Here is a 24830-nt window from a genome sequence, read left to right as displayed (position 1 = left end):
AGGATTCAATGTGTTACAGCGTCTGATTTCTATATGTGGCTGAAACAATGTAAGTTCGTACCCTGTAAGTCGCGCTATAGTCAAGTGTTGTGTTTGCGTTCTATTTACAAGAACCTCTACTGCGTGTGGTACTTGAACTGTCAATGGATGTCCTAACACTATGGCATCGCTTTGTCTGATTGCTAAAGCTGTTGCTGCCACTGATTTTAGGCATGCAGGCAAAGCCTGAGCTACGGGATCTAATGTACTAGAAAAATAAGCACATGGTTTGTGTGCTCCTGCTTGTTCCTGTGTGAGTACTGACAAGGCAGTACCTTCGCGTTCTGTAACAAAGAGTGTAAACTGTTTTCTGTAACATGGCGTTGCTAAGACAGGTGCTTGACATAAAGCTTTCTTTAAGCTTTCAAAAGCTTGTGTATGTTCCTGAGTCCAAGGGAGAACAGTCGATGTGGCTGCCTCCTGTGTTGTCAACTGAATGAGTGGTTTTGCTAGAAATGCGTACTGAGGGATCCACTGCCTGCAATATGACGTGAGGCCTATGAAAGCCCGCACCTCCTTTTGTGTCTTGGGTATTGGCATGTTAGCTATTAACTGAATGCGGTCGGGTGTAAGCTGCCTTCCCTCCTTGGACAGCGAGTGTCCAAGATAAACAACTCGCTGGACACAGAATTGCAGCTTAGAAGGGGACACCTTGTGCCCCTTTTCGGCTAGAAATTGTAAAACTGTCAGTGATGCTTTTTCACATTCCGGTTCGCTTCTCGCGGTGATCAGCAGATCATCGACGTATTGGAGCAGAGCAGTGTTAACTGGCATGTGGATACTGTCTAGTTCTCGTTTCAGTGCTTGGCTATAGATGCTGGGGCTTTCTGTAAATCCTTGAGGTGCGCGTGAGAATTTAAAGCTACGCCCATTTAAACTAAATCCGAACAAATATTGGCTTTCCGGATCTATTGGGACGCTGAAAAAGGCATTCTTGAGATCGATTACAGTAAAGAATGTCGCTTCGGAATCAATAGCTGTCAGTAATGACGAGATATCTGGGACCACAGGAAATTGTGGCACAATGCATTTGTTTAACTCGCGCAGATCAATAACCAATCGATATACTGGCGGGGCCTTTGGATCTGTTCGTTTAAGAATCGGAATTATCGGTGAATTACATACATTGGAGTCTGTTTCCACAACTACTCCTTGGGCAATGAGCTCGTCAATGATTTGTAGTAAAGCCACTACAGCATCTGGTGGTAACTTGTATTGTCGCATTCGTGGTAGCACCACTCCTGCCTTTAATGTGACTCGATATGGTGTAATATTCATGCAACCAACATCAGTAGGGCCTTGTGCCCATAGATGTGTAGGTAAAGTCTGCAGTCGGGGATCCATGTCTCTAGACACATAGTGCCCTTTAAAATCACGTAAAAACAACCTTACTCCTTCCGGAGAACAACATATTATGGCTCCTAGAGCTTTCAGTGTTTTTATTCCTAACAAGTTTTCTGGGCATGATTTAGTAAGCAATAAATCTGTAGTTCGGGTTAAAGGTCCTATCGTAAGTGGAAGAGGCTGTGACACTTCATTAACAATAGGTTTTCCTGAAAAACCAAGGGAAATATTCTGAGAGCCTGAGAGGGGTGCCCCTGGAACTTCACTGCGTTTTATAGTTGTTCGACTTGCCCCTGTATCAAGTAAAAATTTTCTATCTTGGCCTAATAATTCACTATGTACATAAGGTCCTTCTTGATCTACTGGGATTTCAATAAGGGGTAAGTCAACTTCCCTCTCTAGGCTTTTTCATGCGTAACGCTGACACTCAGGATATTCATACTGTGCGGTCTGATACATTTGTCGTGTTGTTGTCTGTGTGGCAGCAACAGGCAACGGTGGTGCAGCTGGCACAAACTGTATTGGCTGTTGTGCGGCTGGCATGGCCTGTGCATGTTGCGGAGCTCCTTGTTCATTCTGATCTTGTCTGAGTGGCCGTGGTCTTTCTTGTGTTTTACCTATGGCGATATTATGTTTTAAAACTGGACAATCATGTACGTAATGACCTGGCTTTTTGCAATAATTGCATGTCCCTTTTACAGGTCCTGCTGAATCGGAATGTGTCATACCCTTTTTATGTCCTTCAGCTGGAACTGTCTGGGAAACTAACATTTTCATTTTCGTGTCTTTCATGCGTCTGTGTTCATGTTCTTGTTCCTCTCTAATTCTATTGTGATGGTACTGTAACATTTGTAACATTTGTGATGGAGTGTTACCTTGCCAGGTACTCTCGAATTTTAATACTCTATTCTTTACTTGGGGCAGGGCATTTTCTACTAATTTTGTTACAAACAGATGCGGGTATGATTCGCTACTTGCTTTTAGGCCACTATTTATACCAAAACATTTTTCAAATCGGGCATAGTAATCACTAGTGTCTTCATCTTGCTTCTGCTTACAGGCTGAAATTGTACCCCAATCTTCCTTTTTCGTAGTTAATAAACGTGGCAGTACCTGTACTAATAAACCTGGTAGCGCTTTAGTTTTAACCCCAAGTCCTGCTCCTGCAGTTCGGGCCTTTTCTTCCGCTTCTAACACTGACCATTCTATCTTTTGGTTTCCTACCTCCCACTCTTTTTCCTTGAGTTTCTCATAAATACCAGCAGGCATTAATACCTTTAATATTGTCATAATGTCGGGATAGGTATACTCTCCCATGAGTAACATGTCTTTAATTTCTCGGTGAAAACCCGCTGGATCTTTGTCATGACTGGGTACCACTTTCTTCATTTGTAACAATTCTATTTTCGATATGGGCGTATATACAAATACGCGCTTAAACTCGTTGTCCTCGCCTTTTATTGGGTGCACTTCTCATAAGGGATTCTGTCTATCCATGTAATACGTGGTTCTTTCCTTGACGGGCGATGAGACATGTTCTGAACATACAAAAAGAATATACTGCTTTCTTGATTCTAGAATTTCTTTAATTAATTTAGTACCTGAACCTCTCCACTTATTCATAAGCAATTCAGTCAATGTGTCAGGTAAGGGACCAGGGTCCGAATGCTGACTCCGATATAGTATAATGAGTTGTTGAATCATATAAATCCCAGCTAACCTCTGTTCATCTGGGGTGAGATTCAAAAATGTGCGTGCTACTGTATCATCACTATATTTTCCGGGACTGTCCACCCAATGGACAGCTGCCCTGGCTAAATCTTGTTCATCCATAGAATCGAGAAAATGATAACCCCTTCGTTCTCGGAGTAGTTTGTCGGCGGTTTGGAACGAATGCTCGTTAGACCTTATATTAATTATAGGTATTTGGAAATTCCTGTTATTATCTGGACATATCGGACGTGTCGAGTCAGTAAGACATCTATTACTATTACAAGATCTTCCTCTACCTACATAGGCTATGGTGTCCGACTGTCCCGCGGGCAGTCCTGACCCTTCTTCCTCGCTTTGTTCGAACTCGTCTACCTCTAATCTTTCTTCGTGTAGGCGTTCTATTTCTTTACGGATCTTTCGGCACATGGCTATTATACAATTTTTCTTATCATGTCTACCTTCTGATATATTCTGGCTCCATCTGGTAAGAATTTGCATTGCTTCCGGGTCTACCCCCGGTCGGTCTTGATTTCTGATCACACAATTTATGAGGAAACGTAACAGTTCCCCCTGTATCTCCACTTTCTGGTATTCCATAGCTCTGTTAATACATTCTGGATCTCGCCCTGTTTGGACAAAATGATATATTTTATCTAGATGCGCAGTCATTCCTGGTAACTTCCCTAAATACACTGCGGCTCGTCTGATACGCAATGATGCCAGAGTCATTTCGTCCTCTTTACCGGGCACCGGGTCATATCTACAATCTATAAGAAGTTCCTTAAGCGTACGGGCACTTATGAGTTTGGGTGTACGTGAATGTGCTGACTCTTGAAAAGTAAGTTTATTTATTCTGGGTGGCGTAGAAAAAATATTGGTAGCACCTCCCGTAGCCCCATCTGGGGTGTCGGGTGTGAAAGGATTCGTTGAACGTGACACAGCAACTATAGGTGTGGACACAGCTATAGAAGTAGCTGTAGGAACAGATGTAGAAACAGATGTGCTTGCCGGAACTTGTGACTCGATCTGTTGCTGTAGGGATACGGGTACTGGATCTTGGCGTTGGACCTCCCTGGTATGCGGTCTATGTGGGGCGGAATTAGCATACTCGGGAGCTGCGTCATCTAAATATGAGGAAAGAAAAACATCTTCTGCGGTTCTAGGATGTCCCTTAGGATGTACCTTTATTGGGAATAATGGGGGTGGCAAGTCTTTCGGTATGTCTGGAGTAGCCTTAGGTAATCCTTCGGCTAGAAGGGGATACATACCATTCATAAGGGCATTTCTTTGTCTATCTACTTGTTCTGATTTCACTCGGATCCCCTCCTCCATTAATAGATTTTCTCGAACTTTATTTGAACTCTCTTTATTCTTTTCTTCCTGTCTACGTGCTTTTTCTGTACGTCTATGAGATTCTTTACGCCATAACTCAACGGCGTCTTTCTGTGACTGTCTGACTTTCCTTTTCCATAACTCTTCCTCGACTTTCATGATGCACTCTGCATCCCAGGTCCCCGCTGCGGGCCACCTCTGACTTTCTGGTAATTCCTTGGTGTAGTCTACCCATAAATCAAGAAATAATATAGCGTCTAAGCCATGTTTGTGATACATGAAGTGCCCTGGAGTGTCCCTAGGAGGAATAGGAACGGCTTCTTCGAGTACCCCTTTTCTAGTAGTGATCTGTCTTAATTTCGAAAAGAGCGGCATATTGACAACTGATCCGATACTTAATCTTGAACACACTTAATACAAAAGCACAATAATGAACAACCATTCATACCACAATATGCAGGACGTTTTAACACATTAAACATTAAACATTAAACACATTTTTAACCTTTAAAATAAACAACAATGATGATCGTCTGCATAACTAATCACCAAGCATAATTCTTGACAATAACTAGATACTTCGGAATACTTGATATACTGCTAAACAGTACATATACACTGCTAAAACAGTGCAGACCGGATTTGTGTACCCAAACCCGTCTTGACCGGCACAACCTATGTGCACGTCAGAAATGCCTCCCCAGTAATGGTACTCACCGGGTAGCTTCGGAAACGGAAGGCCTCGGAAACTGGACTTGAACCGGACTGGACTCGACTCGACTCGTCGGAAACTGGACTCGACTTCGAACTGGTGGGCCTCGGTATACCTCGGATCTTGCTCTCTCAGCTAGGCTCTGGTCGGGATACTTCGCACTTCTCACCGCCTCGTCTGGGTGTTGATCGCAGCCTCAGTCGCCCCCGCTTGACCGGAGGGAGATACAGGAAATCCTGCTGGTACGCGTTGTTGTCCGTCCAGCTGTGGCAGGAGACCGGGCCTGCAACGCACCGCCGGCGCGTGAGATGAGAAAGTGTCCCTGTTCGGGCGCCATTCATGTGGTAAATAAATTTCCTTTACCGGGACTTAATTTGATACAGAAACATAATAAAATAGCTCAGTAAAATGAGAGGCAGAATCCGTGGTATTAGAGGTTCGGAATGGGCTTTATTCCAATGGACGATTATAATCGGTTGCTCCAAGTTCCATCACCACGGGGGTTCAGGAAGTGAAGTACATACTTTATTGACAAGAAATGACTTTTATAGTACATACATTACAATGAAGCGAATGCAGTAGGCGTAACAATTGATAAGGAAATTGACGATTCATATGCGTAACCGAAAATGGGTGTAATAAGGAGTAAAAAGGAACATAATTGGTTATGATGTCACATATAGGTGGATCTATAAGATAATACTTGGCATAGATGCGCGCGCAGCAGCATGACGTGTAATTGACATGCAACTAGGGGGTGAAGGGGACTTGACATTTATCTCTACATGTGGAGACAAAAAGTCTGGGGGGTCAAGTCAACCTAATTCCAAATCATATCTAACATCCTATGTTTAAAGAACTATGTTATCCACAGAAGAAGGACTCTCGGACAGAATCTATTCTATACTGACTGTGCGTGCGTGTACAAGCGTCTAAGTGTCTACACTGAATGCGAGGGGGTAGGAATATTCCATGGTAACGGGGCTATGAATTACTTGCATGAGGACAGAGAAACCGAGCCTTTGCTCAGTAGCTGGAAGAATGTTTACTTAAACTGCTAGACAGGAATGCATCGGCTAAGGAGTGAAGCAGATAATTCGAAGGTGAAATACAGTTCTTGGCAGAAAATAGGCTGATGTCAGGCTTCGTGAGCCGCGCAGAGAATGAGACAAAGTTCATGGTCACAGATGCAGGCTCAGACTGGAGCTTTCAGAGGCAGAAGGCAAGAAGAGTTTGATGACAGAATCAGGGCCTACTTGCCTGGACTGTAAAATGGCATAAGTGAACCATACAAAGCCGGTGGCCTTTCATATTTAGGAATGGAATATCCGGCCTATTCATGGCGGATCTGACAGAGGACATGTTGACGGTGGACGCACATGTATTTGCGTCTTCATAACTGGAACTGGAGGGAACATACATGTACTTGTGACATGCACATAGAACCGTTGGGGTCCAAGATAGGGGACATAACTGGCCAGAAAAATCCATATTTCCACAAAACCTTTGAATAAATCCTTTAAATAACTTCCTTAGACAGTTGGTCTGTGTTCACAACACAGTGGTTGAAGAGGGAGATTTAGACGCAGTAAACCAGGGACTTAATGAGACTAATGAGGAAGATGCAAATGCAATACATATTGCACCCAAAGTGAGACAAAATCTGACAGTTAAACTTGTCAAACATGGTTTATCACCCAGAGGAGGTGTAGTATTATTCGTAATAGAGGCACATGAAGATTTCAAAACAGAGGTATTCTACTCATGGGTTATATTCCCAGCAGCAGATGCTGTAACAAAAACTTGTCATTATTACTTACATGATGACATTCCAGCGGTCTACACTCCTTTTGAGAAGACTGAGATTCCGCTTACTTTCCAGGAACATATTTTCTGGTTTAATGGCGCCCTACCCCACGTAAGAACAAGAGCAATGCTTGGTCCTTTATGGATTCCAGGAGCAACATGACCGATATTAGCGACCTATGCACCACATCCAGACATTGACACAATGCCACATGATGAACTACTTGTTCAACACACAGAGTTGATAAAACTACAGAAACATGACAAACTTTGTCTTGAGGACATTTTCTGTCCAATCCACAGTAATTACAACTACAGCAGCTCCTACACAGAGCTCAGGGACTAAAGTTACTCCATGAACATTACACACTGTAATGGGCACGGTGCCCACAAAACGTGAACAAATTCCTTTCTGGGTAGCTCGAAAAGTAACTAGGGGTGGGCGGAATTTGCGGAATTAACCTTCGCAAATTATCGCGAGAATGTTTAAAATTATCGCAAACAAGCAGAAATATCGCGAAGATGCGGAAGTTTTTTTCCGGCATGTTCGCGAGATTTTCTGCATGGTTGCGGGTCGCCAACTTACCCATGTGGTTGCTTGCGGGCGCGGCCATCTTGTTTTGAGTTGTTCTCGCGGTGCATGATCGCGAGAAGAAAGACGTGATCGCGCGACGCATGACGTCACTGCGGGCGCGAACTGTCGCGAGACAGCGCAAATGGCTAAAAACAATACAACATCTCATGGAGAACGCGACCGGATCAAGAAAACTTGTCGGCGAACGCAGGGATTCAGGTAAGGCGATCGCGCGCGCGCGAGAATGTATCATTTTACAGCGCGAGCAAGAAACAAATTATCGCCAAGCTGCGGAAACCGGAATTTTTGACATTTTCGCGCTCTCCGCGGAACGCAAAAATGTCAAATTATCGCAATTTCCGCAAACGGAACGAAATTTTTGCCCAGGCCTAAAAGTAACCCAGTTAGAAGCAGTATTTCCAAATAAAACACAGAATGTTAACAATCTGTTTGCCCATGGGGATAGCACCACAGTTAGAGGACTGCACCTCTTGGGGTACAGTCTTTTCTGCCACATATACCAGGACATGTGGTATTCCTTCACTAGCAGTAATGCCAGATGTATTAAGACAAATACAAAATGACTATGGAGCAGAGCCTGACCGAAACTTAGGGATGAAGTTATTAAATAACTACGACCAGGTATCAGCCATAATACTAGCTAACATTAAAGGGGAAGCAGAATCAGTGGCAATCAGCTAACACCCAAGGGAGTTCACCCCACATGAACAGGAAAATGAGCTACCCAAAATAAGAGAAACTGCATATGCAGAATTAGGCAGAGATAGTTTGGGGGAAAAGCTTTAAAACCTCAACTACAGGGCAGTCCTGAAAAAGACACTTTTAAAGAAACACCAAATTCTTTGAAAAAGAAGTGGGATAGTAAGCAAGAACATTTTAAAGACAAGAGATCTCAATCCCGATGTAGGTCTCCCCAAAGGGAGCCCTCTGAAAAGAGGTATAACCTTAGGAATAGGGATAATATTAAGAAACCTGACAGGTATCAGGATACTGATACACGTTCCTCTCAATCCTTTCAGGGTTTGAAGAAAGGCTCCGAAAGTGAAGGACGGTCAGAACACAGAGAAGAGCGCATACAGTTCAGTGACAAGCAGCGTGCTCAAGACTTTATTTCTAAAAAAGAAGAGAAACAAAATCCAAAACCTCAATTTAAGAAAAAGAAATTTGTTGGTCTGAAAATCAGACATGCCCAGAATTCTGAGGACACTACTTCTGAACGGGGAATGGGCTCTGGTGATGCTAGACAGTGCGGCAGAAGTAACTATAGCTCGCCTGAACCTGTAGGAATTTCTGGTGACAGCAGAGTTGAATGATTACATCACGGTGGAAACACCAGACACCAGGGTGAGCATCCCACATAAGTTATATGAAGTAACACTCCGGCTGGAGGGGAACAAGCCCAGGAAAGTAAAAAGTCTTTTTTGGAAGAAACTAATGTCTGGTTATGACATCCTGTTAGCAGAACAAGATTGGCCTCCTGCATTCGTAATAGAGTGCCCCAGGGGAGAAGAAATCATTTTTCCTACTTTTTCCGACTTTGTACCCGTTCACTTAAAACATGCTTATGCACCGGAGTGGGCAGTAGTTCAAGCTCCAGCACTGTACAAAAATCACGCAGGGTGGGATGAGAACTCAACCTACCATGTAATCCCTTTAAAGTTTCACCTACTGCTTTGAGGCAATACTCGATAAAGCAAGAAGCTAAAAAACAGTCCAGGGAGATCTTAGATCAACTTGAGTACCAGGGGGTCATTGAAAGATTTACCTCATCAATGAACAATTCTTTATTTCCCGTCTCTAAACCTAATAACACATAGGCGCCGATCACGATCCTGTAAAAACCGGGTACGAACCGTCGGACGGAGCATATTCTCCGTCCGACGCGTACCCGGTCGTCAAAATATACCAACATGGAATTATGATTCGCACGGAAACACCATTTCCGTACGAATCGTACAAAACCCCGACCGACGAAAATAAACATACAAATGCGATCCGGGAAAGCGCCGACCTGACGTCGGGACGCACGCAGCCTGCCATTCACAAACCAGGAATTACGATTTGCACCAACGTCATCCCGCACGGTGAATATTTTCCGGCAAAAACTGCCGGGAAATCAGGACGACGCGAACAAGGAGTACCAGTACGCGACGGACAGACAGGACGACGCGAACAAGGAGTACCCGTACGCGACGGACAGACATGGACCCGAACCTACGTGTCATCCCGGCCCTCATAGCAGTCGACCTCCTCTACAGGTTACGACGCAGACGCCGCAGAAGGTCAGAACAACAAAGTGAGGGGGGGAAAGGGGGGGGTGGCAGATCCAGGGCAGGCCACAAAAACCCCACCATAGTCACACAGCACACATGCCCTGGACATACCTGACCCTCAGGCCCTGGTCACTATGAGGGGGTGGGGGCGTGTCCAGCTAAGCCAGCGACCACCACAACGGATGTTCTTGACGACGCGAACCGGCAACACAACCAGACAGGTACGTCCCGTACCCACGCCTTAAGAGCGTGGGTACGAGTCGTACCACGCCGACACCTACGTCACCCCAACAATGGCGGGACGGCTCGTACCCACGTGGCAAAGGCCTGGGTATGGGCTGCACAAGCATCACATAGCGTGGGGACGGATATGTACGGACCATACCCCCACCCCGTATGCATGGAGCGTACCCCCAACCCCAACAGTGTAAGTACGACACGTACCCCCACCCGCGTATGCAAGGAGCGTACCCCCCATGCCAACAGTGTAAGTACGACACGTACCCCCACCCGCGTACGTATGGAGCGTACCCCCACCCCAACAGTGTAAGTATGACCCGTACCCTCACCCGTGGACGTATGGAGCGAACCCCCACCCCAACAGTGTAAGTACGACCCGTACCCTCACCCACGTTCGTATGGAGCGAACCCCCACCCCAACAGTGTATGAACGACCCATACCCTCACACGCGTACGTATGGAGCGTACCCCCCACACCAACAGTGAAAGTACGACACGTACCCCCACCCGCGTATGCAAGGAGCGTACCCCCCATGCCAACATTGTACGTACGACACGTCCCCCCCACCCGCGTATGCATGGAGCGTACCCCCATGCCAACATTGTACGTACGACACGTCCCCCCACCCGCGTATGCATGGAGCATACCCCCCACCCCAACAGTGTAAGTACGACACGTCCCCCCACCCGCGTATGCATTGAGCGTACCCCCCACCCCAACAGTGTAAGTACGACCCGTACCCTCACCCGCATATGTATGGAGCGTACCCCCACCCCAACAGTGTAAGTACGACCTGTACCCCCATGGAGCGAACCCACACACGTGTATGGACAAAGCGTACATATTGTTAAATAGGAGGGGTGTGTGCAGAGTGCTCCCAGCAGTGCCCAGACATAGGAAGGGTGGGTGCCTATCACTCCCAGCAGTGCCCAGAGACAGGAGGGGTGTGTGCAGAGTCCTCCCAGCAGTGCCCAGAGACAGGAGGGGTGTGTGCAAAGTCCTCCCAGCAGTGCCCAGAGACAGGAGGGGTGGGTGCCTATCACTCCCAGCAGTGCCCAGAGACAGGAGGGGTGTGTGCCTATCACTCCCAGCAGTGCCCAGAGACAGGAGGGGTGGGTGCAGAGTCCTCCCAGCAGTGCCCAGAGACAGGAGGGGTGTGTGCAGAGTCCTCCCAGCAGTGCCCAGACGCAGGAGGGGTGTGTGCAGAGTCCTCCCACCAGTGCCCAGATGCAGGAGGGGTGTGTGCAGAGTCCTCCCAGCAGTGCCCAGAGACAGGAGGGGTGTGTGCAGAGTCCTCCCAGCAGTGCCCAGAGACAGGAGGGGTGGGTGCAGAGTCCTCCCAGCAGTGCCCAGAGACAGGAGGGGTGTGTGCAGAGTCCTCCCGCAGTGCCCAGAGACAGGAGGGGTGTGTGCAGAGTCCTCCCAGCAGTGCCCAGAGACAGGAGGGGTGGGTGCAGAGTCCTCCCAGCAGTGCCCAGAGACAGGAGGGGTGTGTGCAGAGTCCTCCCAGCAGTGCCCAGAGACAGGAGGGGTGTGTGCAGAGTCCTCCCAGCAGTGCCCAGACACAGGAGGGGTGTGTGCCTAACACTCACAGCAGTGCCCATGAAACGCAAAGGGTGGAGTAGCCACAGATACCATGCCCACAAATGTCAGTCAGGTGCACAAAGACCCTGCAGTACATGTACCACATGTGTGCGAGGCTGGGAGTATACGCATGCATAGCACCGAAAAGTAAACATGTCCACATGAAGTCATGTCAATAGTCCACACACACAAGTACTATGACTACCAAGGATGCCACGAATGATGCAGGTGGAGACATTGCTCAGCATGCATGTGCAAAGTTGAAGGAGTCCGTCACACACCCAGCTGATGTAGACACAGCTCAGCACCACATATTGGGAACACCCTGCAGGGAAGATGTCAGGGTACACAGAGGAAGGAATACACCCTGGTACAATTCCACCATGCAGCTACTGCATACATGGACAGAGAAACCTAGCTAACACCGTGTGATGGCACACAGATACCAGGGTCCCCCCTATGACCAGCACACTACTACATTTCCCACACACCCAACACATGATCACCACCCAAATTCATGTAGCAGCCCCACCAACAGCAATATCAGTAAAGCAGTAGTGTTCAAAGGAAACAAAAATGGCTTTAATCAGCATTATCAAAAATAGTTTGTTCGTAGAAAGTTCAATAGTTACAAAGCCCATAGGGCAGTCCAGAAGTCACAGCTGGATGGGGACACAGTGGGATGCGTGTCCCCTAGCTTGCCTGCACAGTAACAAGCCGTCGTCTTCCACAGGGGTGAGGGCATCATGTGGGGGGGAAGGAACAGGCACCGCAGGGACAGGAGGGCGAAGGGTAGGCGACGTGGGTGCAGGGATGGAGGACTCCACCACAGGGGGTGGAGCAGGGCCAAAGGTGGATTCTAGGAGCGCGCTGCACACCTTGGCAAGGTCCTCCAGGGACTCCCCTGCACCCGAAGGAACCACAGGCCCCAAGGAGGGGGGGGTCAGAGGGATGGGTCGCAGCGCCACTGGGGGAGGGTGTAGATAGGGGGGGGACTCAAGCACCCTGACCGTGGACTTCCTTGACCGCTTGCGGGGTGGTGTCAATGTGGGGCTCAGGGACAGAGCGGCCATGAAGGAGTCTTTGGGGGAGATGTGGCCAGGAGAGCTGAGGGGAGGGGATTTGGAGGGAGTGGATTGGGTGGAATGCGGACTCCCACTCTGGCTGCGTGTCACACGTTTGCCCCCCGACCCAGTGGGTGTGCCTACGCCGGTGTCTGTTGTGCTGGGTGCATGCTGACGTCTGGGTGTATGTGCGACAGGTATGGGAGTGGGAAGTGTGGAAGGGGCAGGGGTAGGGGGTGGGACATAGCGCTGCAGGAGACCCACTGCTGCAGTCAGTGTCGAGTCTATGGACCTCAGCAAGTTGCGTTGGTCAGCCTGCGATGAATGAATGCCCTCCAAGTATGCCTCCATGTTGTTGAGGACCTGGCTGTGGGCATGGAGGACATTAAGGATCGCAGTCTTACCAACCTGCAACTGCCGCTGGATGTCCACAGACTCGGCATTGGCAGCAGCAGTGGAGACAGGGGCAGGGGGTGCGGTGCCTGGCAGGAAGGAGACATGCGGTGACTGGGCAGTGGGCATGCTGGGAAGGGACAAGAGCACGTGGGAGGCGGCTGATGCCAATGGAGGGGGCGGTGCGAGATGTAGGGCTGCTGTCAGATGGTGGTGCAGCCACCGCCCACTCGGAGAGATCATCCTCGGACCCGTCAGCTTCATACTCTGTTGTGCCAGTCGACAGGTCCCCGGCTGCACTCTCCTCCGCCTCAGTCCCACTCGATGTGCCAGCCCCGATGTCACCGCTGGCACTGGTGCTCGGTCCCTCTGCGCCGTCTGTGTCCATGTCTCCCTCCGTGTCCCCCGACGATGCTGTGGGCAGGGTGAAGAGACAGAAATTAATCATACACCTGAATACATATGTCACATGAGTCCAATCTACTTAGGTTACAGTGCATAGCCTGAAACAAAAGAAGAGTTACAACTACTAAACAAGGTACATATGTAGGCCCTGCAAGACACAGTTGTTTGACCCACCATGCCACGGAAAAACTATGGAGAGCATGACACAATAGCAAATGAGATGACACGGAATTTTGACTGAGGAGCAAGGCCCTGGGGACAATCCAGCACTGCATCGGCACCACACAGCGTGGCAGGAAATAGGGATGAGCAGGGACCATAGCCAGGAACTAGAGGCACATGCAGCATAGGTAATACTGATAATATGCCCACCCTGACTGGTACACTGGACCTTGAGTGTATGTCCAGGCAAACATCACACACTGGCCAGTCCTAGCAAGGAGATTTCAGGTCTTGACATGTCGGCCATGCCCGCACCACCCACCCCCTACATGAGACAATTCTTTGGAGACACAGGAAGCACGTACATCTCTTAGTCTGGGTGAAATACACATGGGATGCAAAAATTCTATATTGCACACAAAATACCCAAGGTGCGCCTGTCCAAATAATCATGTACAAATGGGCATCATGGAGGAGGAGCCTAGCGCGCAACCAAGATGGCCGCGTAGGTGCGAGGCTCCCGAGGACCTCCGCGACCTCCTGCATAAATCCTGACCATATCCTGTCCTAGACGAGGGGACTGTATTCGTGAGACCGAGCTGAGGTGCCACCCGTTTTCCGTTTCCAAATCGGACCTCGGACACTGGCGGGAGCATCGATTGAGGTTTGCGGCCTTCTCCACGCCGGCCCCCCGGATTGGAGTTGTGGGGCGATCCGGAGACAAAGTGAACAACAGCGGCGGGCGAGGCTGGGCGATTCGCGTACCCCGCACTTTCACTTTCGCTTTCGCGCCCTCCTTGCTGCCAAGCGAGGTAGGGTCGCGCGGCGGCGTGCGGTAGTGTGGCTCCATCGGGGTGCCCTGCCGGCCCGCCAGCTGTGATCCGCCCTTCGGAGCCGTGATCGCCCTCCCCCGGAGCCCGTGAACTGGTTTGTCAGCCCCTTTCAAGGAGATTGGCAAGATTTGGGGACTGGAGCCATGTCCACGAAACAAGATGGCGACCGGGCAAAGGTGAAATCGACCCGCCGTGGTGCAGCCCCCCAGTCTAACAGCATGGACCGCTACACCCTCCAGAAGGGCTCTCCAGAGGCGCCGCGTCGGTCCCCTGTTGGCCCGACTGATGCTCCTGCTCCGCCCGCGGATCTGACCCTCCGGGACGTCATAGGCGCCATCGCCGAGATGAAGGCCTCAGTTGACCAGCGCTTTGACACTCTGGCGCAAAAGATTGACTCGGTCCTCGTGGATGTGGGCCTGGTGAGGGCCGATCTGTCCAAGACGAATGACCGGGTCGACTCTTTGGCCCACACCACCTCGGGCCTCACAACGGACGTGGCGGCCCTCCACAAGGAGGTGCGCCGACTGGGCCAGGCGAGCGCCCTGATGGATCGTCGACTGGAAGATTCCGAGGGTCGGGCCCGGAGGAACAATGTTCGCATTGTCGGGGTGCCGGAGGGACGTGAGGAGGAGGCGGCGGATCTGTTTGTGGAGGACCTGATCCTCACCCGTCTCCAGCCCCGGGGGCTGAGTAAACTCTTCGCAGTGGAACGTGCCCACAGGGTCCCCGGAGGGAGACCTAAGGTCAGAGCCCCTCCGAGGCCTCTCATTGCCCGGATTTTCAACTTTCGGGACAGAGACGCTATCCTGCAGACTTCTAGGCAACAAGGACCGGTCAGACTCGACAATATGGACGTAAACTTCTATCCTGATTTTACTCCGGCGGTCCAGAAGCAGAGACTGAAGTTTTCTCGGAGTCAAACGTCGCCTACGGGACCTGAACCTCAAGTATGCGATGCTTTTTCCAGCGAAGTTGAGGGTAGAGGTGGATGGCCGCACGCACTTTTTTGATCGTCCCGAGGCGGCCGGGGACTGGTTGGACACTTTGCCCGGGGATCGGGGCCGGGGGGGTGGGGGGGGCACGGTTGGTGGGGAGGGCTTGCCGGATCAGGACTGAGGGACTAATAGTAGGCCTTGCTCTGGACAACATTATTGTCATCATTGACTGATTGTGTAAGTTCCCCTCCCGTGGAGGTCGTACGGGGTCTCTTGGGGGCTTTCCCTCCTCCTCTGGGGGACTAGTTAGTGTTTTCATCTATGGGGCGACAGGCACACTGCACTTTGGGGGGGCTGTTTGGGCTCATGCAGGGGTGCAGGGAGGGGGGAGTTCTGTTGGGACGGGTGGGTTGGGGTGGGGTGTTGTTCGTTTTTACCGCAAGGCAAACCCTTTACTGTATTGGTGTTTTTGAGGTGCTCCCCGGGGGACGAATGATGGCTTCTGTATGTGATGGGGGGTAGGGACTTGACTTTGTTGTCTTGGAACGTTAATGGACTGGGGGATAGGATTAAGCGAGGTGTGGTCCTGCAGTATCTGAAACGAATTTCGCCAGATGTGGTCTTTCTGCAGGAGACACACCTTATTGGTTATTCCTTTTGTGCCATGAATCGGCGTGGCTATCGTTTGGTGGCCCACTCGGGCTTCACGTCTGGCTCGCGGGGGGTGGGCATCATGGTTAAGAACTCGCTCCCGCTGGAAATAGATGAGGTGCGCCATGATGAGAGGGGACGCTACACTGCCTTGGTGGGGAGAATGGAGGGCAAAGTGGTTGTCTTTGTTTCAGTGTATGTCCCACCGGGGCTACAGTCTACCACTTTTGCGGAACTGGGGCGCCTCCTCCTTGACCTTCCGGGGGGGCTTCTGGTGGTTGGGGGGGATTTCAATGCGGTGGTTTCTGGGACTATGGATCGTCACCCCCCCTAGGGACCTCCCCCGGGCGCAGGCGTGGCTGTCCGGCCTCTTAGATACATTGGGATTGGTGGACTGCTGGCGCTTAAAACATCCCACGCAGCTGCAATACACCTTCCATTCGGGTGCCCATGGTAGCCTCTCGCGGCTTGATCATATCCTTGTCCCTGCGGCCTATGCTGGGAGGGTGGGAGAGGTGCGCCATCTGGCGCGGGGTATTTCAGATCACTCCCCGCTCCTGTTGCACTTGTGTGTCCTCCCGAGGGGGGAGGGCAGGGTAGCTCCCATCAATGCCTGGTACCTGCGCGACCCCACTATTCGTGCTGACCTGATTAAATCCTTGCAGCGGTATTTTGAGGAGAATGTGGGGTCTGTCCCTTCGGCTATCTCCCTTTGGGAGGCCTTCAAGACAGTTATTAGGGGGGAGGCCCTCTCCTTCATATCCCATGCCCGGAGGCGCGAGCAGGAGGAGGTGACCCGAGTGGAAGCCGAAATTACTGAACTAGAGGGTGATTTGGGGAGTGGGGTGACGGATGCTGCACTGCATGTTCTACACCTCAAGCAAGCGGCCTATAGGGCCCTCGTCACGGAGGCAGCCAGGGGCCTCAGTAGAGAGCAACAGGGGCGACTGTATGATGTGGGTGATAAGGCTGGTAAATTGATTGCGTGGTTGGATAAAAAGGAGAGAAAGGAGAGAGCGAGTCGTGTGGTTCCGCTGATTGAGAGGATGGATGGTGTACGAGTCACCGAGCAGGAAGACATTGTCTCTTGCTTCGCGGATTATTTCCGCGAGGTGTATTCCCCGGTCTCTCCCTGCTCGGAGGCGGATTCCCATGCCCTGCTTCGAGATATCGCGCTGCCCTCCCTTTCGGTGGAGGACAGGGAGTCGTTGGATGCCGCTCCTACCTTGGACGAACTTGCCCTCGCTATACGCTCGGTCGCATCTGGCAAGGCCATGGGCCCGAACGGCATCCCTATCGAGTTATATAAGCTGCGACCGGACGTACTGGCACCCCACCTCCGCGCGATGTTCCTGGCGGCCCACTCGCGGGGCTCCCTCCCGCCGGACCAACGTCTTGCTACAATCGTGGTGATCCACAAGGAGGGGAAACCCCGAGACCGGGTTACCTCCTATCGGCCTATCTCGCTCTTGAATGCGGAGCCCAAAATCCTTGCCAAGGTGCTCGCCAACCGGCTGTCGGCGTGGTGGGCGATTTGGTCCACCAAGACCAGTCTGGCTTTATCCCCCATCGCAACACGGCCCTCAACCTGCGGCGCTTGCACGGGGTGCTCGCGCGTGTTCCGTTTGTGCGGGAGCCGGCCATCTTGGCGTCCTTAGACGCCACCATGGCGTTTGACACGCTCGAATGGCCATACATTTGGGCGATGCTGGCGAAATTTGGATTTGGACCGGGATTCATCAGCTGGGTCAAATTGTTGTACTCGGGCCCGTTAGCACAGGTGGTAGTGAATGGGCGAGTTTCGGCCCCGTTCGCGCTGGGACGGGGCACGCGACAGGGTTGCCCCTTGTCGCCGCTCCTGTTTGCATTGGCCTTGGAACCCCTGGCGGAGTGGCTGCGGTGGCACCCTTCCATCCGTGGTCTCCGTTGGACCCCCGAGTATGAGGACCGCGTGTCCCTCTACGCTGACGATATCCTTTTGTACCTAGCCTCCCCGCGCAAATCACTGATTGTCCTGGTTGATGTCCTGCGCTCCTTTGGCCGTAACTCAGGCCTTGTCATCAACTGGGCTAAATCATGTGTCTATGTGCTTTCCGGGGAGGCTCCCGTCCTCCCGCGGGGATGTCCGATCCAGATTGCCTCGCAGGGGTTTCGGTACCTGGGTGTCTATATCACGCTGGACCCGGAGGCCCGCTATGAGCGAAACTTGCTTCCCCCCCTCCAGCGCCTGAAGGAGGACGTCACGCGCTGGCGGCGCCTGCCGCTTTCGCCGCTCGGCCGGGCGGCATTGTTTAAGATGATGTTGTTGCCGCGCTTCCTGTACGCTCTCCAGAACACTATGGACCTAGTCCCGGCGTGCTACTTCCGTGAGGTGGAGAGTCTACAGCGCCGCCTGTTCTGGGACGGGAGGCCGCGTATAGCCCTGGCGAAGTTGACGCTCCCGTGGTATGACGGGGGGATTGCCCTCCCGGACATTAAGCGGTATTACTGGGCCTCCCAGCTAGCTGTAATCAATCACGGCCTCTATGGGCCCGCCCTGAACCAGGCATTTGAAATGGACAAGATGCTCCTGCCCGGTGGCGACTACAATCGAGCGCTCTACTCTGGCGCGCCGGATCCCCGCTTGACGGGGCCCACGCGTATCATGGTGCGGGTGTGGCACGCGGCCAATGCAGCTATGGGATGGAAGGACCGTTTGACCCGGGCGTCGCCGTTGTATGCGCCTCAGCGGTTGGGCTCCCTGTGGACCTCGAAGGGCTTCGAGAAGTGGGACACGATTGGCATCAGTAAAGTGGGGGACCTCTGGACGAGAGGGGGATTTAAAGCATTCGAGACGCTGCAGACGGAGTATCAGCTGCAGGGCAGTGAATACTTTCGGTATTTGCAGGTCCGTCATGCGCTGGGCTCCGTCTTCCCAGACGTCGCCTCCATCCCGGAGTCTTCCCCCCTGGAGGATAGAGTGCTGGATGGCCACGTTCCGGATAGCACGATCTCCCTCATTTACAAAAAATTGATTAATGACCGCTCGGGCCTGCTGATCGGCCTCCGTGAGGCTTGGGTTGCCGACGGGCTGGAGTTGGACGACGAAGACTGGATTTCCGCGGTGGCCTCTCCGAAGGTGGCCATACCGGCTCGCCTTCGCTTCGTCCAGCTTAAGATACTCCACCGGGTTTACATGACGGGGCCAAGGCTTCTGCGTATGGGTTATGCCGAGGATGGGTTGTGTAAGCGTGGGTGTGGTGCTTTGGCAACCTTTTTGCATATTTTGTGGGAATGCCCGAAGGTGGAGCGATTCTGGCGTGGTGTGCATGAGGTCCTGCGTCTGGTTACGCATGTCGCGCTCTTGCCTGAAGCGAGGAGATGCTTGCTGAATGTGTGGGAACCAACTGATTACTCGGTTCCGCAGACGCGATGGGTGACTCTGGGATATATGATTGCTAAGCGTGACATCGCTCAACTGTGGGGATCCCAGCGGCCCCCGGCGGTGTCGGCCTGGAAAGAACATATGGATTGGTGCATGTTCCGAGAAAAGGTGGTGTATGTGGCGAGAGGCAAGCCTGGGGCGTGGGTGAAAATATGAGGCCCCTGGAACGCCTACCGCGGGGGTATCTGCGAGCCACCACTGCTGCCTGCTGCTTCACCGGCTCCGTCCCCCTAGTTGACCCCCTCCCCCAGCCCCGGGCACAGAGTTCCCCCAGTCCTGGACTTGTTTCCCTTCCCCCTCTTTAGACTCCTGTGTATGGTCGGGGTCCCTCACTTGAGGAGCATGTGTGGTTACCTTTAATTGCGGGTTGCCTTGGTTTTTCTATGTTGTTATGTTTGTATAAAATGAAACCGTATTGTGGGCCTAGAGTCAGGTGGCCCGCGTTGTTGATGCCTCCTGATTTACTTCTCTGCAACGCCAAGTGCCCTTTTGTACGTTTGTCAGGTGCTCCTGTTACTCTAGCGGCCGGCCGGAAGGTTGTAGGCCCATACTTGTATATACTTGAGATTGCAATAAACGGTTTAAAAAAAAAACAAAAAAAAAAAAACAAATGGGCATCATGAGATGATTGTAACAAGACACACAGGCAATGGCCACCGTGAGTATGTACTGGGAAAATCAGGTCAGGCTGGACAGTGGACACTTGTACTACATTTCACGTCAATATACATGGTGCCAGGGGACAATGGCACAGAGCACAACCTCTGCTGTAGACACAGAGATTTTCGACATTTTCGGATTACACACATGAGACCTAGGAAAATATGCACTTGGGGACAGTAGTGGCCACACAACTCCATGCTCCTGAATGGGAATGACTGCAACACACGCTAACATCCCTGCACTATGCGTACCGCACACTCATGCACATCATGTCACAGGCCACCACATAGGACATGCGTGCTGGAAGGCCTCGCACTTGAGAGATTAACTTCCATGCCTGGACTCAGCATTAGTGCCAACTGACATGGAACCCACAAGTCCAGAACGGGACAGGGCACAGGCAAGGTCCCAAAACCTGTTACACACCACCCCCACACATGATGCTGCAGGCATAGTACACTTTGAGAAGGTGCCAGGCTACATAACCTTGTGACGGAGTGACTACACACAGACCAGGGAACACATTGCAAGGAGGGGAAGGGATGCAGGAGAGCACTGCAACACTGTGGGTAACAGGATCTGCACAGCACCATAAAACCCTGGCAGTGTATCCATGGAACAGTGCACGTACAAATGCTGGTGAAACACAACAAACACACATGTACCTACCCCCTTCCTGCTGCTGCATCTCCTGTAGGCGCCTGTCCAAGTCTGGAAAGACCACCGCCAGCACACGCTTGTGGATGTGGGAGAGACGGCGGCGCCCGCGGTTCTTATGGCTCTCAGGTGAGTCCCCCAGCAGGACCCGTGCGATCCTCTGCGTCCAGCACCGGATATCCTGCCAGCGTTTCCTCACCTGGGACAGGCGCCGCTTCCGACCATCCGCACTCCTCACTGTGCTGACGGCGGTCAGCCATATGTGCTCCTTGGCAGAGGCCTCTACCTGTGAGGATGAACAAGTGACACTACATCAATACACCTGGCACATGTCACAGAGACACATATTGGAACACATTTGCTGTTTACAACAAGGCATAGTATGCATCCAACGCATTGCACCTTTGTCATAGGGACATGATCCTCTGGGGAAGGCTAAAAGCAGTACGTGCCATTGAAAGGACACAGGTGGAATGAGGGCAACTACACAATCAATGATCCAGGCTCACACTGTGCATCACACCCACCCCTCCTGTCTCTGGGCACTGCTGGGAGTGATAGGCACCCACCCCTCCTGTCCCTGGGCACTGCTGGGAGTGATAGGCACCCACCCCTCCTGTCTCTGGGCACTGCTGGGAGTGATAGGCACCCACCCCTCCTGTCTCTGGGCACTGCTGGGAGTGATAGGCACCCACCCCTCCTGTCTCTGGGCACTGCTGGGAGTGATAGGCACGCACCCCTCCTGTCTCTGGGCACTGCTGGGAGTGATAGGCACCCACCCCTCCTGTCCCTGGGCACTGCTGGGAGTGATAGGCACCCACCCCTCCTGTCTCTGGGTACTGCTGGGAGTGATAGGCACCCACCCCTCCTGTCTCTGGGCACTGCTGGGAGTGATAGGCACCTAGCCCTCCTGTCTCTGGGCACTGCTGGGAGACATCAGGCACTCCCCCCCTGGGACCCCCCCTACAGTACATAGCATGTGTGTCACACCTGGACACAATGGCATAAGTCACAGTCACAAAAAAGGGACACAGTCTGTGCCAGTGGACACTGCACTCACCTGATAACCTGGTCGCCCAAACAGCATGGGGTACTGTGGGAGGATCACATCCATCAAAGCCATGTTCTCCTCCAGGGTGAATGGCTGTGACCTCTCCACAGCCCTTGACATTGCTGGCCCATTTCATTCACAGGAGTGCAGAGTGATTGGTCACTCACATTTGCATCTTATGTTTCCTCCAATCCCTTCAAACCTAGCAGTCAGTGGGTTCTTATTCTGTTTTTTTCGTCAGCATGATGTCAACCCCACAAACACATTGCAACAAAGTAGATTCATTCCAACTGACTTCTGCTGTGCACCTTCCAGAACAAATTCAAACTTAAAACTTGGTCTCCATGACAACCAGCATGCATGTAGGCCTTAATACTTGTCCCTCATGTGTCCCCTATGTAATTTGGAGCTTCACACACAGGTACGGTGCGTTCCGGGGCCCTAGGGCACCCCAAATGCATAGCAACGGCCCGTACACACGCCTGTACGCTCCCTATCACTATGGGTGTCCTCGCATATGCGTACTTGTAGTGGTACGGCCCGTACACACGCCTGTATGCTCCCTATCAATATGGGTGTCCTCGCATATGCGTACTCGTAGTGGTACGGCCCGTACACACGCCTGTACGCTCCCTATCACTATGGGTGTCCTCGCGTATGCGTACTCGCAGTGATAGTGAGCGTACAGGCGTGTGTACGGTCCATACCACTACGAGTACGCATACGCGAGGACACCCATAGTGATAGGGAGCGTACAGGCATGTGTACGAGCCATACCACTACGAGTACGCATACGCGAGGACAACCATAGTGATAGGGAGCGTACAGGCGTGTGTACGGGCCGTACCACTATGAGTGTTCTTGTGTATGCGTACTCGTAGTGTTACGGACCGTACACACGCCTGTACGCTCCCTATCACTATGGGTGTCCTCGCGTATGCGTACTCGTAGTGATAGTGAGCGTACAGGCGTGTGTACGGTCCGTACCACTACGAGTACGCATACGCGAGGACACCCATAGTGATAGGGAGCATACAGGCGTGTGTACGAGCCGTACCACTACGAGTACGCATACAAGAGGACAACCATAGTGATAGGGAGCGTACAGGCGTGTGTACGGGCCGTACCACTATGAGTGTTCTTGTGTATGCGTACTCGTAGTGGTACGGACTGTACACACGCCTGTACGCTCCCTATCACTATGGGTGTCCTCGCGTATGCGTGCTCGTAGTGGTACGGACCGTACACACGCCTGTACGCTCACCATCACGATGGGTACACATACGGCAGCACTCCCATAGTGATACGGGAAGGTACACAGGCCCTCTTAGCAGAAGTACGGTGTTTTTCACACATCACAGTGGTGACAGGCAGCACACAGGAAGGGATAGGGCTGACATACTTGTCCATGGATGGACATCAAGGCATTGTCTGGGCAGTACTACATGTGTGGGGCACAGGTGTGAAAGGGTGTGATGTGGCACAATACTCCTGAGTGGAGAAGGCACCAGATGTATGATGAGATGTGTACATATGTAATGTGTGACGGTGCAATGTGTGCCAGGCATGCCCTTGACTCCTTTGACATGTGTGCATGTCGTACTGCACACTTGGCATGAGCGTCTGTCAGGAAGGCCAAACGGAAACTCTCCACGGAGGCAGAATGAAGATAAGTTCCCAATGCCCTCCTCCCAGAGCTCACTGCGTTAATTCAGCTGCTCCAGGCAGGGGGAAAGGGGAGTTGGACAGAGAAAGAGACACTCGAGCTGGCCTGGCTCCCTCCTCAATCTTCAACAGGATTTCAGGGAGACCTAATGCACAGAAGGAGACAGAATGCCTTTCAATACCTTTTCTAGCCTACTTAACAATTCTTGTTCACCGCTCTCTCTCTCTCACTATCTGAGCCTTTCTCCTACCAGATCTTTTGCTTGAGTATCGCCTCTCTTTATATTGTTCGATGTTGTTCTGGTTCACGGCTTTCTATTAACCTGTATATGCACAGAAATACACTGGGTTACTCTCCACTCACTTCCTTCAGAATTCCACTATAACATTACTCTTCTATTCTTTCTTACCAGTCTATGATCTTAGCTGATATGACAATTCGTAACCGCAGTTCTGAGAACCTGTAGTTCTTTCTTCCACTACCAGTCTTTGCTGCTTGGAAGGATGGTTGCAGAGAAGTCTCAAGTCTCCCTTGCTCTTTAGGAAACGCGCAAAAAGGGACAGGGAAGGATAGACAGGAGGAAGGGAAAGTTCAAGGAAAAGCGCTGAGGGCGGGATGGGGAGACAGAGCTTGAGACGAAGCAGAGTTCTGCTGAATGAAGAATGAACTGGACACCAGTCTCTCTGAATCTGCTACATGAGATACTGAATGAACACTCTCACCGTAACTGCTGCCAGTCTCCAGGCGGACTCCTTACTCTACGGTAAGCCTACCGGAGGAAGAGGTACCCTGGATATTCTGAAGTCACTCTGGAACTCTGATATCTCTTCTTATCACTTCCGCGACTCAGGTTCAGTTCTCCAACTGACTAAGATTATTTCTCTCTCAGGCTTTGAGTATACAATCCTCTCTGAGATGTGTCTCCATCCACTGACTAAAGTCCTGTGGAGACAAATTGATTTCCTAGTTCCAAGAGTTCTTTTGTGAGGAGCGTGAACTAAAGCTCCCTCACACGACTATGGTCAAATTGAAGTGCGCAGCAAGGCGCGCTTCGTGAGGAGACGAAATCTCGTGATCCCGCGAGACTTCAAACGTAATGGGCTAATCAGGAAAACTCGGCGGCCATCTTTGAACGAAGTCCAAAGCTCTAAATACTTGTCCATAAATTGCAGAGGGAGGGCTTAACCCAAACTCGATACAGTCCCAACGAACTGCGCGGCGTGATTGTAGCATTCAGTCCCATCCTGACAGTACCCCCTCTCAAAGACCGATCCATCGGTCTTGGTT

This window comes from Triturus cristatus, chromosome 5_2, assembly GCF_964204655.1.
Source record: "Triturus cristatus chromosome 5_2, aTriCri1.1, whole genome shotgun sequence".
Lineage (NCBI taxonomy): Eukaryota > Metazoa > Chordata > Amphibia > Caudata > Salamandridae > Triturus > Triturus cristatus.
Note: the sequence above shows the minus strand (reverse complement) of the source record.